This window comes from Mastomys coucha, unplaced genomic scaffold, assembly GCF_008632895.1.
Source record: "Mastomys coucha isolate ucsf_1 unplaced genomic scaffold, UCSF_Mcou_1 pScaffold6, whole genome shotgun sequence".
Taxonomy (NCBI): domain Eukaryota; kingdom Metazoa; phylum Chordata; class Mammalia; order Rodentia; family Muridae; genus Mastomys; species Mastomys coucha.
The window spans coordinates 65,939,577-65,957,863 of NW_022196912.1; positions in this window are offsets into that span (position 1 = coordinate 65,939,577).

Here is an 18,287-nt window from a genome sequence, read left to right on the forward strand (position 1 = left end):
GAGGAATGGAAGGAAGGAAGGGAGGGAAGGAGGGAGGAAGGAAGGGTGGAAGGAAGGAAGAAAGGAAGGGAGGGAGGGAGGGAGGAAGGAAGGATAAATGGAAGGAAGGGAGGAAGGAAGAATGGAAGGAAGGGAGGAAGGAGGAAGGAAGGAAGGAGGAAGGAAGAATGGAAGGAAGGGAGGGAGGGAGGAATGAAGGAAGGAAAGAAGGAAGGGAGAATGGAAGGGAGGGGGGAGGGAGGAAAGAAGGAAGGAAGGAATCAATACCCTAAAAATAGAAGAGGGAGGTAAACAGAAATCACAGAAAATATAGTGTTGATATTTAGCCCATCCCTTCATTCCCCATAAGAAAGCACTTGTATGTAATTTCTCCACACCAATAATGCTTGAGAATTACATACTTTCTAAAAGCACATATTGAACACAGATCGGATTGAAAGAGCTTACAATCTGAAGGAACCATGAAATTCTTATTGCTCTAAAGTTTACCATGTTTCTATTTTAGAAAGGCCTCCACAACAATAATATACATAATAGAGGCAAGAATCACTTCATCGTCACTTAGAGGGAGCTTTATCTTTGCAATTCAGGTACTCCATAAGGTTGAAATCGTTCAAAAAGCCTGGCCACCCTCAGGCAGAAGTGAAGGTATTTATACAGACATTAAGTATTTATGCGGCAATTTACGCTTCCAGAGCCTTTGTAACCATTCATTAGTTTATCCAAATAACTTCCTTCTGGAGTAAGTGAGTGCTTTGTTTCCCAGACACAGAGAGCCAGGTTCAGGGAGGTGGCTGACACACAGCATGGAGGCCTTAGGTCAGACACAAAGAATTGTATCTGAGAAAAGGTTTCCTGAGGGGTTTTGTGGAGCCTTCTCTTCTTCAAGACTTTAAAAACAGATCGAACCCCTACAGAAATGCTTTGCTTATGAAGAATGAAGAAGGTGTTTCCAATCCTCACAGCTTACTCTGCAAGTATGTCCGCCCACACAGGGAGACGCTGGGAGCAGGCTGGATCTGAGGGACACGGGGAAGAATCACACAGGTGCGTGGGGATGCTTGGGGGAACTGTTGTCAAAATGTTTTCCCAGGAGTTTATCCCCATGCCCACACCAAACCAAAGGTGGAGTGAAGAGCCAGCATGCACACCTGTGCTAGCCTCAGAGACCCTCGTCGTCTGTCTGTCACTCCCAGCAGCTGATAGCATCAACCAACTTCCTGCAGCCCCTCCTGCTGCACTGACCCTATGGTACCCAGTCTGTGACTGCCTTCGCTTCTGAGGCAAGGTATGCAAGGAGAGAAACTGCTTTGGAACCTCAGATGATACTGTCCTGGCTTGTTGTCTCACACGTGTAAATGGGTGTCTTTTCTAGAACCCTAATGGTTTCCAGGGTCTTTCCTGGCTCTTGGAAGACCACATTGCAATCCTCTCTGGTACCGAGACCTCCGTAGTGACACATCTATATCCTTATACTGCTCACTTTAAACTTGGATAAAGGTCACTCGCTTTCTGTTAGACTTACACACAGAATGAAAACAAAAGGAGAGGGTTTGAAGAAGGAAGTTAAGTTGGGGTGACACCAACAGCTTCCCTAAACCGCCTGCCCCCTCCCCCACCCCTCACCAAGCTCCTCAACTGCCTGAGGAAGAACTCAGGCTTACTCCTTCCTCTCCTCCCCAAGGCCTTGCTTCTACTACGAGAATGGCCCAGCGTCCCTTGTCTGCTTTGCATCATTCTGATAAAAGTTTTACTAAGGTATAACTTCCTCATCACATAGCTTGCTCAGTTAAAAATGCAATTCAGCAACTCTTAGTTTATTTACAAGAGGGCATATCTATCGTTACTATCAACTTCAGGTTATATCATCCCCACCACCACCACCCAAAAGAAACTTAGTACCCGGTGACAGTCATTTTTCCAGTCTTCCCCTTGACCCCTTTCTGTGCCTCCCTGCGAACACTCGTCTGTTTTCTCTTCCCACATATCTGCCTGCTGAGTATTTTGCAGTTATATAGTATGTGCTCCTAGGGACTGCCTTCTCTCTTCTTCTGCCAGTCTCCTAGGGACTGTCTTCTATGTTTTCCAGATAGATCCAGGTTTGTAACATATTATCGACCCTTAAGTTACTTTTTAATTGATTCACAATATTCACTGTATAGATACATCACATCTACCCTTAAGTTACTTTTTAGTTGATTCATACTATTCACTGTATAGATACATCAAGTTTTATTTACCTACCCATCACTTGGAGGACATTTGTGTTGGTTTTGAAAGATAGCTCATGTGCTTATGCTACTATGAACGTTGGTGTAAATGTTGTGATGTGTGTTTTCCTTCTCCTGGGTGCCTGGCTAGAGTAGACTTAATCATACAGTCACTATGTTTAGCAGTCTGTTTTCCAAAGTATTCACTTTATATTCTCACTAGCAATGTAAGAGGGTCAAAATTTCTCCACATCTTCTTCAGCATTTTTATTCTCTGTCTCTTTCCTCATAGCTATGCAATATATGGTGAGATTGTAAAGTGTGTGTTTACGTGATAACTAATTATTTTGAGAATATTTTCATGTGCTTATTGGTCATTTATAAGGGTTCTTTGGGGAAAATGTCTCTTCAGAGTCTACCAGTTTTTCAAATTGGGCTAGTGATTATTTTGTTATTGAGTTATAAAATGGTTGTAACCTTCTAGCTGGGAACTGTGCAAGCCCAGTGCACACTACCACAGTCTTTGGGAATTCATATGTGTCTCAGTCCTGTTGTGTCTGGAAGACACTGTTCCCTTGGTATCCTCTACTCTCTCAGGCTCTCACAGTCTTTCTGCCTCCTCTCCCACATAGTTTCCTGAATCCTAAGGCAAAAAGTTTGGTGAAGAGATCCCACTTAGGACTGAGTGTTTCAGGGTCTCTCATTCTCAGCATATTGTAGGCCTCTTTATTAGTTTCCTTCCACTGCAGGAGGCAGCAAGACAGTGATCTACAAGCACAGCTGAATGTTACTAAGAGTCATTTTATTGTTCCGCTCCTTTATCAGGGCAATGGTATGTGTTTTCCCCCTAAGGCAATGGCCTGCCTAAACTAAGGTTCTTAGCCACCTAAGTGATGTCAAGCATGGGTTCCACTTTATGGAATGAGCCTTAAATCCAATCAGAGATAGTGGTTGGTTACTCCCACAACACCTGTGCCACTATTGAAGCAGCATATCATGTATGCAGCTCACCACTGTAGATCACAGGGTTTGTAGCTGGGATGGTGTTTACCTTTCTCCTCTGGCAGTATGCAGAGTACCTTGCAGGACCATGAACACTAGTCAGTATGGATAAAGTCTCTAGTTAGGCACCAGCTTGACTTCTCCATGTTCAGTGAGTTATGTTAGTGTTGTCGTCAGCAATGGAACCTCACCATCAGTTGGAAGAAAGCAAGCTATAGTTTGGGCAATAGGCTAAGTTGTTTGGGGGTTTCCATGGGAACCCTTTGGCCAACAATTCATCAAATGTAACCCATTCCTGCCACGTTAGAGGTTTCAAAAGATGTCAAGTTGGGGCTTTGTCTTTCTCTTTATTTGGTGACTCCATTTAGATCTCTCTTATCTATGTATATATTTTAAGAAGATTCTACTATAATAGATTTCCATACCCAGTTTCTTTAAACGGGTCTTAGCTTTAGCTGTCTCTCCCTTTAGTCCCTCCTCTGGTCCTTCTTTCCTTCCAACTTTCCATTTAATCTTCTCATTCCAGTCCTCACCCCCATCTCTCCATAACTACACATTCTATTTGCCTTTCCTTGCCCTCCCATTAGTCCCTTACTCTATACCTAACCTCTGTGATCGTACGGATTATTGTGGGCCTACTGAAGGCTTAAAAGCTAACTAACATCCACATAGAAGAGAAAGAATACTGTATTTGTCTTTTGGGGTCTGGGTAACCTCACTCATGATGATTTCTTTCTAGCTCCATTCATTTACTTGTGAATTTCATGATTTCATTTTTGAAAGATGAATAGTATTCCATTGTATATATGTACCACATTGGCCTTATCCATTCATCTGCTGATGAATAGGTATTATTTCCAATTTCTGGCTACTATGGAATTCTTTGAAGACAAAAGAGTTTTTATTTTGATGAGGTCTAGCATTTTTTCTTTAATTGTATGCATTTTTAGTGTCATAATTAAGAAATAATTCACAAAACCAATGACAATAAAATCTAACTCCTAATTTTTTGTGGACTTCATTTTATTTGAGTTAATTTTTAATGGTATGGGATAAGGGGTAACTTCATTCTTTCACAAATGGATGCTCCTTTGTTGGAACAAACTCACTGAAAAGACTACATTTCCCCTGCTGAATTGTTTGACACCCTTGAGAAAAACAAATTAATTATAAATGTGGGTGTTTATTTCTGTTCCCTATTCTATTACTCTGATTTATATACCTCTTTCTGTGTTAGAGTGACACTGTCTTGATTATTCTAGCTCTGAACTAAGTTATAAAATTGAGAGTTCCTCAACTTGAATATCCTTTTAAGAGAGCACTTGGGTGTTCTGCCTCCCTTGAATTTTCTGAGGTCTAACCTTGGCTTTCAAATGTTTAGCAAGAAGTCATCTGGGGTTTGAGTATGGATTGGGTTGGATCTCTTAGAATATTAACTGTAAAGGTCTTTCCACATATTTATGTCTTTAGATTTCTTTTTACTGTGTACATTGATTTTCCTGGTATAGTTTTGTATTTTTTTCAATTTATTCCTAAGTGTTTTTTGTTTAGGTTGCTATTTTCTTAATATAAGTTTTTGACTGTTCATTTTAAGTTTATAGATATACAAATGATTTTTCTATTTTGATCTTTATGAAACTTTGCTAAATTCATTACCGAATTCCTTGGGATTTTGTTTATTTCCAGTACCTTTTATTTCATTTTTTTTTTTTTTTTTTTGTCTAACTGTCCCAGCTAACTATTATAGGACAACATTGATATAATTGGAGCACAGTTCCTTGTCTAATTCCTGATTTGGATGTTCAAGGACATATAGTCAAGCATCATTAACCATAATACTAACTGATAGTTTCTAATGTCTTCTTGCTTATTAAATATTTTGGGCATATTACATATAATATTCTGAAGGCCTGATAGAAAAACTTCATTTTATAAGTGTCTTGATATCTGTGAGATGCTGTAACAAGATACCTTATCTAACAACAATAACCAAAACCGAAAATCAAAATTTATAAACAACAAAAACATTGCTAGCAGCTCTAGAGAATAGAAAGTCCATAATGAAGAAAGCTGCAGATATGTGTCTGGTGAAGGCCATTCATCACAGTTGGCACTTTCTCTGTGTTCTCAAATGGGAGAAACAGAAGGCAGAACACTGGTCACACTCATGAAGACAGAGTGTCCATGACTGTCAACCAAGTGCCACCTTCTGTGATTAGACTTCACTCTAGGAATTTTTTCTCATTTCAAGCCACATTGATTAAATGGCATTTACTTTCTCTGCACCATTACCTACATGGGCAGAGCCTCCTTCCCAGAGATACTACCCAGGGGCCCAGGAAACCACCCACAATAGAAGAGGACCAGAAGCTGGAGAGAAAAAGACCTGAAGTGAAGACTTCAATGTTGAAGACAAGAGGCTGGACACAGTGTATTGCATAAGGAAGGCCACTAAATTCTCTTCACTACATCATAAGCATCCAGAGCTGAGAAGCCATCATGAGCTGGGCTCGTGATAACTGCATATCTGTACTTCATTCACATGTTTGAGGTAAGCATTGAGGAGCTAGGTAGAGAGAAAAGAAAACACAACAGAAATCATAGCCTACTTTATGAAGCACACAGGTATTACTCCATGGCCCATTCTCTTTACGGTCATGTAAAGGCAGAATCAGAAATCTGTGATTATAGAAGGCTCTAACCAGCAAAACAAAAATAAAGTATGGTCTTAATTATTGACCCATGAGAGGTGCTGGAATACAAGGATAAATCTTTGTACTCGGCCCAAAATTCTTTTATTTTATAAAATATACTACTGAGTTTTTAATAGAGATTTGGAAAGAGTGTTATCACCCTATACTCACAGAGATGTCACTGCAGCAGTTTAACAGAGCCAGAGCTGTCTCCTGGCTGTAGAGAGACGTGTGCAGGAGCAGGTCTCTTAAACTCATCATGGGCTCACTGCTTTCCTCACCTATTCTGAAGCACATCCACGAACTGCACACCACAGCCCTTACCCATTCTGCTTCACATGGAAGGTCCACAAGCACAGGTGAGAGTCCCTTAGAAAACCCAATGCTTGACGCAAAGGTGCAAATAGTGTTTACTTTTTTATACACTATCTAAAGTTTTTCTCATGTGATGATAACCCTGTAGAAGACATAAACTCCTTTTCATCTATCATATATATAATCAACGATTATTCATTGTAATTCAAAAACAGTTACAAAAAACAAAACAAAATTTATTTCACATTTGTTGGTTTGTTGGTTAGCTTATTGTTTGATGGACCTGTGATACATTCAGAGGTCCGATGATGGCTGTCAGCCCGCTGTCTTCTACTATGTGGCTCTACCATGAGCCTGAACTCAGACCATGAGCTTGCCAGCAGGTAGAGCCCTGGAGCCAGACCAGAAATAACTTGAGATGTTGAACCTAGAAAAACAAAATAATTCTGTTTAATTTGTATTGAGGACTTTGATTTGTGGAATGGGGATACAGCTCAGCAAATAAAGTACTTGGTGCCCAGACATAAGGGCACGGATCGAATCCGAGAACCCTCATGAGAAACTCTAGTCCTAATGCTGGGCAGGCAGAGACAGGAGGATTCTTGGGGCTCCCTGGCCAGCCAGACCGTCATCTCATGAGTGAGCTTAGGTCACGTGAAAGACTCTTCTCAAAAAGTAATGTGGGCAGCTCCTTCAAACTGGTGCCTTAGACACACACACAGACACATGCATGCATGCACACACGCACGAACACTCGTACACATACACACATGCCACACAGTAACCTACAACCACATAGGCACATGCACACATACTCCAATAAATGAATAAATAAACACATGAACTAGAGTTAACATTCAACCTCTAAAGATGCAGTTTTTATTAGGGAAAATATTTTGAAATGATTCCCAAATTAATTTTTCCTTAAATATTTTTGGCAGCATCAGCACTGCGAGCCTGTCAGTTGAAATTTTTGTGCTTAATTTTCATCATTTGTGAGCTGATGGATTAAAGAGCATAGCTACAAACCTTTTCCAGTGATAAAATTCATAATTTGAAGGTTCTAAGAAAAAGACTAAGTAAGATTTTAAGCTGATTTGAGATTTTTTTTCCTAAAGACTAATTCAAGTAACTGTCTGATTATAATGCCTGTCAATTTCATATATTATTTTTGAATTCTCTGTTAAGTGATGTCTTCTGGTTTTCCATAAATTAGCATATTTTCTTTGATGTTGAATAAAGTACTTGCTTTCTAACAGTTGACTATGTCCATCATAGGAAAAACTTCTTATGTAAAAAAAAATTGAAAATATTAAATTAGTGGGGAAAAAAACAAAAATTTTGAGTGAATTCCCATGTTTCTTTGAGGCCTAATTTTTTGCATTTATGATCATGTATGGCATACTACAGTATAAAATACAACCGTGTCATTGACAAAGCAGTAACCACACACTAAATATGAGTCTATCCTGATATATCATATTGCTTTCTCTAAGAAACCTTCCTTGGTTTTTAATCCTCACCCAATTTCTCCAGCATGTATTGCATAGTTGCTTATTTTTCCTTTCACAACATTGATATCTAATGTTCTTCTTCTTGATTAAAAATTGCCAGTGTCTATTATCTACTAGACTAGGGGGCTTCTCTGACACTAATAAAAAAATAATGTCACAACTGGAATATATTTCTACCATATTCGATTGATGTCCTCTGTATCCTTAAGGAAAGGCTGTAAACTCAGAGATAAAAGGCTATTTCTCTCTGGGGTTAGCACTTAAGCATCTCCTGAAGAGAGTGGAAAGAGGTGGAGGAACGTGGCATTAGCTGAAAATCTCGGTCAGCTCAGGTTCATCCACACTAGCCATTTAAGGTTGGAAGGATGCATGAGGGAGTCAGGAGCCATGATGTAGCAGGGTCCATCCCGACTCCAGTGCTGATTCAGGAGGCCAGCACGAGGAGACCTGGCACTGTCTCTAATTTTGGTCATACCTGAATAATATTGGCTAGCCTACCTTCTTATAGTAGTTGCTTTCCAAGATTTCAGGGCCTCAGGTCTCTGTTGCCCTTTTAAGACTAAGCTCTGTAAAAAGGGCTCTGGCGCCCTCAGCCCCAGAGGGACAGAAACCTCACTATCCAATCTGGCTCTGTTCAAGACTGAGACCTAGGCTTCCAACTTGTTTGTATGGACACAAATCATATTTAACACTAATTTTGCATTTTATTCTGAAAAAAATAGGTAATATATCAGCCTTGTGCCCTAATAAAAATCACAAAAATTAAAATATACACTTCCATTTTGAAAGCATATTGCCTCAAAAAAGTTTCACATTAAAATGATGTAATTCATATTTTTGAAACTCAAATTACACATTTTGTACATTCTCATTTGGAGAATATCAAGGAATCTCACATATATACATACACACACATACATACATACACACATACCATACCACACACACACACACACACACAAACACACACACACAAAGCAGTTAAGGCCAAACATTTTGGATAAAGGAAGGAACATAAAAGAGTCCTTTGTTATTATTGTTGGACCTTTCTGTTCACACTGAAATTCCTAAATGTATAAATTAACAACTTTTGCTTTTCTTAAATATCAGCAAGAGATGTAAAGATAAATTAGCATGTTTTAAAGTCTTTATATTTTTATACTTAAGAAGCTAGTGTTCCTTAAGGTTGTTTTTCGTGTGTGTGTGTGTGTGTGTGTGTGTGTGTGTGTGTGTGTAGAAGTCAGCAGACAACTTGAGAAAATCATTCCTTTCCTCCCTCCCTTCCACATGGATCCTAGGAATGAAATTCAGGTCATCAAGTTTGGTGGTGAGCATCTGCCCACTGAGCCATCTTGCTAGACCATGAACATGAAGGGGGAGAAAGCACTCACATTAGTAAGATTTTACCCAACTTGGCATCAAAAGTATAAATTAAAGCAGCAAATGAGACGGTCTCTGACTTCACAAAGAGAAGAGGAAGAGACAGAGAAAAGCAGCATTTTCTGATGATGCTGAGCACACCAGAAGTTATCTGGCCCTGTCAAAACTTAAAACATACTCAGGGAAAACTCCTGTGTATAAAGTCAACATAGAATAACAAACAAATAGCATTCTTTATTGCCATTAAGATGTAGTCATGGACATTTTTAGTTAAGAAATTGATTAAAGAATAGAGATTTTTTTTTAAAATGTAGATATAAGTCAGGTCCTCAACAACTAAAAAAATGTGTTTATTAAGTTCTTCATGATTAGAGACCTAGCTCACAATGTTTCTCAAAGAAAGAAAGGAAGTCCCAAGCCCCGGGCGGCAAAGAAGTCACACTGAGAGGAACCTGAGATACACCTTGGCTTTCTCCCCTTCAGGAAACAGATGCTGAAGAATCATCATTGAGCAAGGTGCTCGTTACGAGCTATTTATACTTAGAGCTCTGTAGTAGCTCTTGCCCCAAGTCACCTACGTTCTGATGAAGAAAAAACTCACACAAAACAAATCATTAAAATGTTCTGTGCATATGTCAAGGTGTACTTGGGACGGAAGAGCTATCTTTAGGCGAGAGAATAGAAAATATTTCATTGAAAGGTGCTGCAGAAGGACACCTTATGAGACTGAGAGTCAAACTCCCTAACCGGAAGCAGTTTAAAGTGAGGGGGATGATAGCTAAAGGTGCTCTTGAACATGCTTGATAATCCGAGTTCGAGACCTGGGTCCCACAAGGTGGCATGTGAGAACGGACCAGACCAGCTTTCCTCTCACTTCCACAAGTGCAAGGAAGAGAGGGATGGAGGAAGGGACGGATGGAGAAAGGGAGGGAGGGATAAACAGGATTGCGGTACTCCAGATCTTCACCACAGTTGTCCAATGTTCCACTTCCTTCACCATCTTCACCCAGGGGTCTGTGAATAATGTGCTCCTGACATGTGCATATCCAAGCATCACCAGCATACCACATTATTCATGGAATTCTTTCCTGTGTCTGAAGGTCCTTTTGAAAATTATGCCAAAATATTAATTGTCTGTAGCTTATTTTTTCCAAATATCACCCTGAATCTGTCAACTGGAGTTCCTTCCTTTAGAATCTTTTTTTTTTTAAACTTTACTTTACTTACTTGGGCATTATTTCAAATTCTGTACATAGAAACCATGAACCACCACTGAGACGAGCACCAATATTGCTACCATTTCACAGATGAAAGTAACTGACACTTAGCAAGGTCAAGTGATGAGTTCAAGGCCACAGAACAGTAATGTTTTTGGTTTCTGGAGAACAAATTGCTGTACAATTAATTTATTTCCCATTCCTCACAACTTTGTAGACGAGTCATAGCTCTAGGTGAGAAGATGAGAAGAAGCTGAAAGTCTGTTAATCTATTTCTTGCCATAAGTTCCTGCTCTGGGTCAGGCACTTGTGCCTTGGCACGTGGTCCTTTCTTATCAGTCTGCTAATGAAGCTAACCCTTTGATTTCTAAGGAGAGAGACAGTCATCGCTTTGACCAGCAACACCCCACCTATGACTCCCTAGAACTCCAGACCTGAGAAGCACTTCCACTCTTACCATGATAGAGAAGAAAGCTAGCTTGAAATGATGACAAGAGAGGTAAGCCAAGGCTGAGAGATGGTTAAAAGCGGGAAAGCAATTGTCTTGCCGGAGCCTACAGAGATCTCAGGTCATCACAAGGCTGTACACCCACATGAGCCCTGCTTTCCAGCAAGTGCGCCTGATTCAACACCCCCACTACAACGCCTCTGCTCCCCGGTTAAATTTACACTGTCCAGCACTGTGGGGATGAGCCAGTAGCCTATCCTGTTGGACCAGATGGGTTGAGAGTCTCTGTCAACACCAATACTATTTTGTACTATGGACTAAAATACTTTCAACATTATCCCTGAGGAATTTTTTCATTACAGAAGTAAAATTCTGAAAACTTAAAAGTGTTTCTCCCAAAATACTGACATTTAAAAGAATTTCATCACTATTCTGTGTAGCCATTGACAAAATGGAGCTTTTGTATTAGACAAACTTGAATTTGAGCCCCAAATATTCTATTTATTGTTTATGGGATGTTAAACAAGTTATTGGGCTGGGCTAAGCCTCATAATCTGTAGAAGCATACATATGTTTTAAAGTCTTTGTGAGTGTCAAATTAAAGTTGTATTTGTGTGTGTGTGTGTGTGTGTGTGTGTGTGTGACAGAGAGAGAAAGAGAGAGAGCAAGAGAGAGAGAGCATGGATGAGTGTGTCTATGAATGTGCATGTGTGTCTGTATGTGTGTCTGTATGTGTGTATGCTGCTGATAGCACAGTGGATGACAGTGGATGGATGGATACAATAAATAATAAATGGCTTTCCTTCTATGGAGAACTCCAGGATTCTCAATGGTACGAGCCTCATTTTCTCAGATATAAGGAATGCATCTAAACAACACACTGGGTAGTCAACTGTCACTGATTTTTCTGCCTCATGCATCCTTACTGAAGGTCTGACATGGGCTAAATCTTAAATTTTTTTTTTAATAATAACTAAAATCCCTTTCACTCTAAGGAGTTTGAAGACACATGGACATATGATTCAATTTTGCTTTATGTTTAATTATGCTTAAAAGTTTCTACATAGAGGCTCACAACTACCTGGAACTCCAATGCTAATGGATCTGACCCTCTCCCATCATCTACAGGCACGGGACCACCCAAGCATCCAGGGCTCTGCACTCCCTCTGCCCCACACGCTAATATAAAAATAAAAGGAAGATAGTTTTGAAATGCTGTTCTTTGTACATGCCATGGCTGTGACACACATCATCTCACAGCAGCTGTAGCTGCTTGTACAAGCCCTGTACAACATCAAGCCAGTAACGACTTCCTCACAGATGGTGGGAGGGCCCCACTCCTAGTTGAGGAGTTAGTGGCAGCTGATGGTTGCTAAGGGAGATTCCCTCTCCTAAGAGAACATGGCCGCTGGTAGGTTGCTCGTGTCCCATTGGATAGCCCAATATGACTTGTGTCATATAGCCGTAAAAATTGGATGCAGAAAGTTATTAATAATGATTGGAAAGAAAGAAGACATGAAGTTGGGATGGAGATGGAGTGGAAGGTACTAGGAAGTGAGAGGAGGAAGTGCTACATGGCTATGATGCATACATTGTATAAATGTATGGAAATCTAGTAAAATGCTAATAAAACGGGTCTGTAATACTAAATATACTTATTATAATATCTATCACCCACCTCCTGGTGACCTAAGTGGAATCTACTAATCTAAATGACTGGAATGAGTCCAATATCCCCTTGGAATTAGTCCTGTATCCCAATAAAATCCATATTTACTATAGTCAGCAGATAATTTCCTCCAACAGGCATTACATTCAACAAATAACTATTCCTAGGCATTGACTATCCTTCATTGCTAGGAAAGAAGCCTAAGGCTTAACACAACTTACAAGCTCTCAACTTCTGAGCTCCATCCCCAGGTCAGGGACATGATCTTTTAAGATCTCTTCCTCTCAATTTAATACCAGTCGTAATACCAGAGATTGGTGTATTATCTACCAAAAACCCCTATAACCCAGAGACCACAACACAGCATTCAATTTAAAAGCTAGAAGTCCACAACTTGTTCCCTTGGAAGAGAACGTACCCTCTATTATGAATGCTGTCTAACTTACTATGGTCAGAGTTTATCATATGCATATTCTACCGCACAGAGGGAACAAGAAAGAATGAGAAATTAAAAGCCATTGACAAAAGAACGTAATTCTACTAGGTACCCAGAGTCTCTAGCAATTGATTTCAAGTAGATACTGTCTGATTGCTTGTCATCTTATTTATATGCAGAAATCTCAACTTCAACTCCTGTTAGAGGCAATCTTATTAGCATTACTGCACCCTCCATTAGCAACTGTCATCTCTGCTCACTGTGCTTCTAAGGCACTCAGTGGAGCATAGGGCTGAGAAAATGAGCTCACTGATTCTGGCACCATCCCAAATATTGGCTACCTCCATTGTACATGGTACAACAAATGGACATTTCGACATCCTGGTTACATATGAAAATGCACAGCCGAATATTAATTTTTGTACTGAGAAATACAAGGAAATCACAGAGAGAACAGCTCACGTTAAGTCAAATCCCACTAACTGAAAGCTTATTCTCTAGCAATCAGGCATCCCGTTCTGAAAGACTCTGGTTTCTGGTTTAGGTTTCCTTATTTTTCCCTAACTGAGGTCTTAAATTGAACAGGGAGATGTGAGACCTACTAGCAGATAGGTGATAGAGTCAATATATCAGTGAAAACACCTGAAATAGAAAATTTCATTTTTATACATCTCTGTATAAACAAATATTGAAGTGGATTATTTAAAAATAAGTAAAAGATGTGGTTCAAAGGAACAGAAGACAGGAGCACAGGCAAAGCTATAATGCAAAGCAACTATAGAAGTGCAGAACAGACAAGCTCATGTTCTGAGAGCCGGAAACACTTCCAGGGTGGTTTATTTGAATAGCATCTAAAAATGTGAAGTCTAACAAGACTTAGAGTGTGTGTGTGTGTGTGTGTGTGTGTGTGTGTGTGTGTGTATTGTTATTTTCTTATATTTAATCACTAAATAATTTTGGTATGGAATTAAAAACCAAAATATGCTAAGGTTCAGTATTAAATGCTGCTAAAGCACTGTCTTTCTTCTACAGACTAAAACCTGCCATAAACAATTCTGAACTTTTGAGTACAACAAACATATTAGGTTTTTTTTTTACTTTGTTTCTGAGTTCAGAAATGAGTCCTTTATGATTGCAACAACAGTGACTAATTTCAGTAAACATTAATTGAATGTTGGATAATTCTCTCCTAGACACTGAAAGACATAAGGCTGCCACCTCTCCAGAGAAAGAGCAAGGCCTTATTTATTTAGTTAGGGAATAAAAATAGAGAGATACTAAATTACTGTGCATGATATAGGTGGTGGGAGAAATGCAGAAAAACAAATTGCTAAGCTGTTCAAAGGGTAGGGAAATCACCCCTATTTGTAAAGACTAAACTAGGCATCATTGAGGAGGCAGTACTCGCATGGATGCTGAGATATGGCGAGGACTCTGATGGGCACAGAAGCATGGCTAGAAACTGGACAAAACCAAAAGCAAAGGTCCACAGAAACTAAGAGCCTGTATCCCAACTCTGGATCTATCATCAATTAATAGTGTGACTCAGGATGGATCATTAAAACTGTCTCACCCTGCTGTATTATAAAATTGGGCAAATATTATTGGGTAAGTTCATGTACATCTTAGAGTTCTCATAATAGTCAAATTAAATTAATTAATGTATACAAGTTGCTTAGGCTGTTGCCTAGAACATGGAAAGCACTTTGAAAGTTAGCTGTTCTTATTCTGGGTAGAACAAAGTGAAATGTATGTCCAGAATAGTGAATAATTGGCTATAATGGAGAACATAAACAGAGGAATAAGAAAAGGTAAAGCTACAGGTATAAATTGACAATTTATTCTAGAAAGAACTGAACGTCAGAGAAGAATTTGCTCTAGAGTATATAGGAACTATGGTATCAATGAGATTTTGGTTTTGCTTTTAGCCTTGATCCAGGTTTTATTAGATGTGCTTCTTTGGATGTTGCATCTGGCCTTGTTGTAGCCCTGGATTGGTGGTGGGACAGACAAAATGTGAAGGAAGACTATTTTAGAAAGCAAACAAAAAGTTGGGAGACTCTATCTAGGATAGCAGTAATAGGGATAGAAAAAGAAGGCACTCCCTCATCTGTTCATGGTAAGTATTATTTTAAAGGATTATTGATGATTTGGGTTTGTATCTACATTATGATGTCATAAAATTAAAAGTTTGGATACTTTGGTGCAATAACGGCACAGCAGGTGGGTAACCAACCATTTTCTGATTGAATTTGAGGCCCAGTAATATACTTGGTCAAAAGTCTATGAATAGAAAAGTCACAGGCCCTGGTTTTGGAGGAAGAAACTATTATTGTTTTGCTAAAACCACATATAGCTAGAGCTATATGCAACATATAGGACACATAGCTAACCTGCCTTCTAAATATTCATTTTTATCATCCTGAAGGTAATTGTAGAAGAAACAGGACCAAGTAAGAGCTCTGGGATGGAGAACGAAGGGAAGGCTCCAAAGAGAAAGCCTGGAGAAAGCCTACTCTACAATGAGCACAAACAGCTAGAGAGCAGGGCAGGAGTCAGGGGTGTAGGACCTGGACAAGACTGGTGGGGCCACCAGTCTTGATGCCCATGAGCTGGTTGACATCTCATATGGAATCTACTCCACTCAAGTAAAATTCTATAGCTTTAGGTGGAAGAGAAGTCCCCGTCTTCCTGGTACCATGCTTTCTGAGCAGTTACGGAAACTATGCCTGAAGGAAGACTTCCCTGCCCTGAACCTGAGAGCCCAAGTGCCCCAAAGCTCACTTACAGAACCTGCCCTTCTATTGATGTGCAAAACTAGAGACCATCTGCTCTGGCTCAAGTCTTAGCCAAATGATGGTGGTGATTTCTAGAGAGATAAATATCTTCATCTTGCAACATTTCTGTAGTTAGTCCTATTAACTTCATGAAGACAGCATGTCTCATATGTTAGTCTTCTTTTTATTACTGTTGTTCTTACTGTTGTTGTTTTAGATAGTCTTGCTGTGTACCCCACCTATATACTGTACTACTCACTGTACAGTCGAGGCTGTCCTTGAACTCACAGCTCTCAGCAATCCTCTTGCCTCAGCTTTTCAAGTGTTAAAATTACAAACACATGCCACCATGCCCAACTCAATCTTGTGTGTGTGTGTGTGTGTGTGTGTGTGTGTGTGTGTGTGTGTGTAATAACTGTGCCAATTCTCCAAACTAGGCCCTGAATCCCACAAAATACTTTTCTTCAAGAAAATCAAATCATATCTGTGTTGCCTCTAACTGGCATTGCTAGCCTATACTCTGTATCTCTCTCCTTTCCAATATTCACTCTGTTGACCCTGAGCCTGTGTTTTCTCTTAACTACATTCTGGATCCCATCAACGCTACCCCAGTCCAAGTATTCCCATTGTTGCATTACTTCTAACATCTCTACAGCAATCAACACCAAGTTTTAAGATTTATGCTACAACAAAAAATAATTATATGTTTTCCACTTCTTTTTACTCTTCACCAGAGAGAGAGGGAGATCTATCATTTTTTATTAATCTGTTTACTTTGCATCCTGACGAAAGTTTCCCCTCTCTCCTCGCCTCCCAGTCCTTCTCCCTACCTCACCTCTATCTACTACTACTTCCTTTCTCTTCAGAAAAGGGGAGGAGGCCTCTCATTTTAAGATGGCCCTTGGCCATCCTACAAAGATATTCCCTTAACTCGTGCCTCTGATCAGTTCCTATTTGTGTGATTTTAGCTTTTACTTTTCTTTTTTCTTGTAATCCTTACTTAACCAGAGTTGATGAAGCATATTCTGTAGTAGACTTTGATCTTTTTTTCTTATTAGTAGTAATAGTACATATTTTAGCAGACAGTTGTTACTTTGCATATGCTTTTACTTTGGAAGAAATAAATAGTTTATTCATACAGTAAGTATGTAGAAGGCACAAAGAATAGAGTGTGTGGCATGCATGTAAAGCAATCATAGTATCTCATGACATGGAACCACAGTCCTTGACACAAAACTGAGCAAATGACCCAAGCTAGACCTGGAGAAGGGGACCTAAAAACTACTGTGTGAGCTAAGAGAAAGAACCTCTCTTCTTTCTTCCTTCCTTCCTTCCCTTCCTTTCTTCCTTTTTTGTTGAAAATAGATTCTCCTCTCATACAATACATGCCAAGCACAGATTCCCCTCCCTCTACCACACTCTGTTTCCCCACTTCCTCTCTCCCTCAGACCCATTCCTCCTCTCAGTTTCCTTTCAGAAAAGAGCAAGCCTCCAAGAGACAACAGCCAAACACGACAAAACAAGATACAATAAGACGCAGCAAAAGCCCTCAGATTGAGGCTGGACAAGGTAACCCAAGAGGAGGAAAAGAGTCCCAGGAGCAGGCAAAAGAATCAGTAATACATGGCTCCCAACATTAGGAGACCCACAAGGACATCAAACTAACAGCCATGACATATATGCAGAGGACCTGGTGCAGGCTGATTTCAGGCCCCATGATTGCTGTGCAGCCTCTGTGAGCCCATATGAGCCCAGCTTAGTTGATTCAGGGAGCCCTGTTCTCCTGGTGTCCTCCATCTTCTCTGACTCCCACAATCCTTCCCCTTCTGCAGGGTTCTGTTCTTAGGGCCTGGATGCTAAGAGGAGTCTAGAGTTGCTTGGAATTGTCCCTAAGATTTTTTTTCAGGTAAACTAACCAGTATCCTTTAGAGAAAAATGAATCTATTTGAGCTAGTCTTTTGTCACATGAAACCATGCATCATACCAAGATAGCGCTTACAAGTCAAACACCATTTTAGGCACTAAATGGAAATCAGATTATATGTTTACACACAAATGACGTGCGGGATAGTAGACTCAATGGATGTATGAAAAGATCTCAAATTACCAAAGACAAGGACTGGAAAGAACCAGAGATTCCAAAGCTTAAGTGACTTGCTGAATTATGATACTTCCCTAGTGAAAAAGGTTGAGGGGGGTTGCGTGTGAGAGGTTTAAATTTTCCAGTTTGTGCCATTCCTTAAAGATGAAAAGTAAGTAAACCCACAAACCCCAACTAAAGAAAAAGGAAAATGTCAAATAAAATCATAAAATGAATTATAATTCATCAGAGAGCTTACAACTCTGTGAATAACACTGAGTCTAAAAGTCAGTCACAAAAGACTACTCTTCCGGGTTGAATCTAATGTGCTCAAGGCTTGGTCACTACCCTGTGGAGATAGCTTTATAGTGGGAGATTAGTTAGGGGAAGGTAGGTCTTAGGAGGAGTGGATGTCCTCGAAGATGACATCAGAGGCCTAGCCTCTCCCTCTCACTGCACACCCCACACCCACACCCCACACCCACAGTCCACACCCATATTCCACCCCTCACCCCACACTCCACCCCCGCCCCCTACCCCACACCC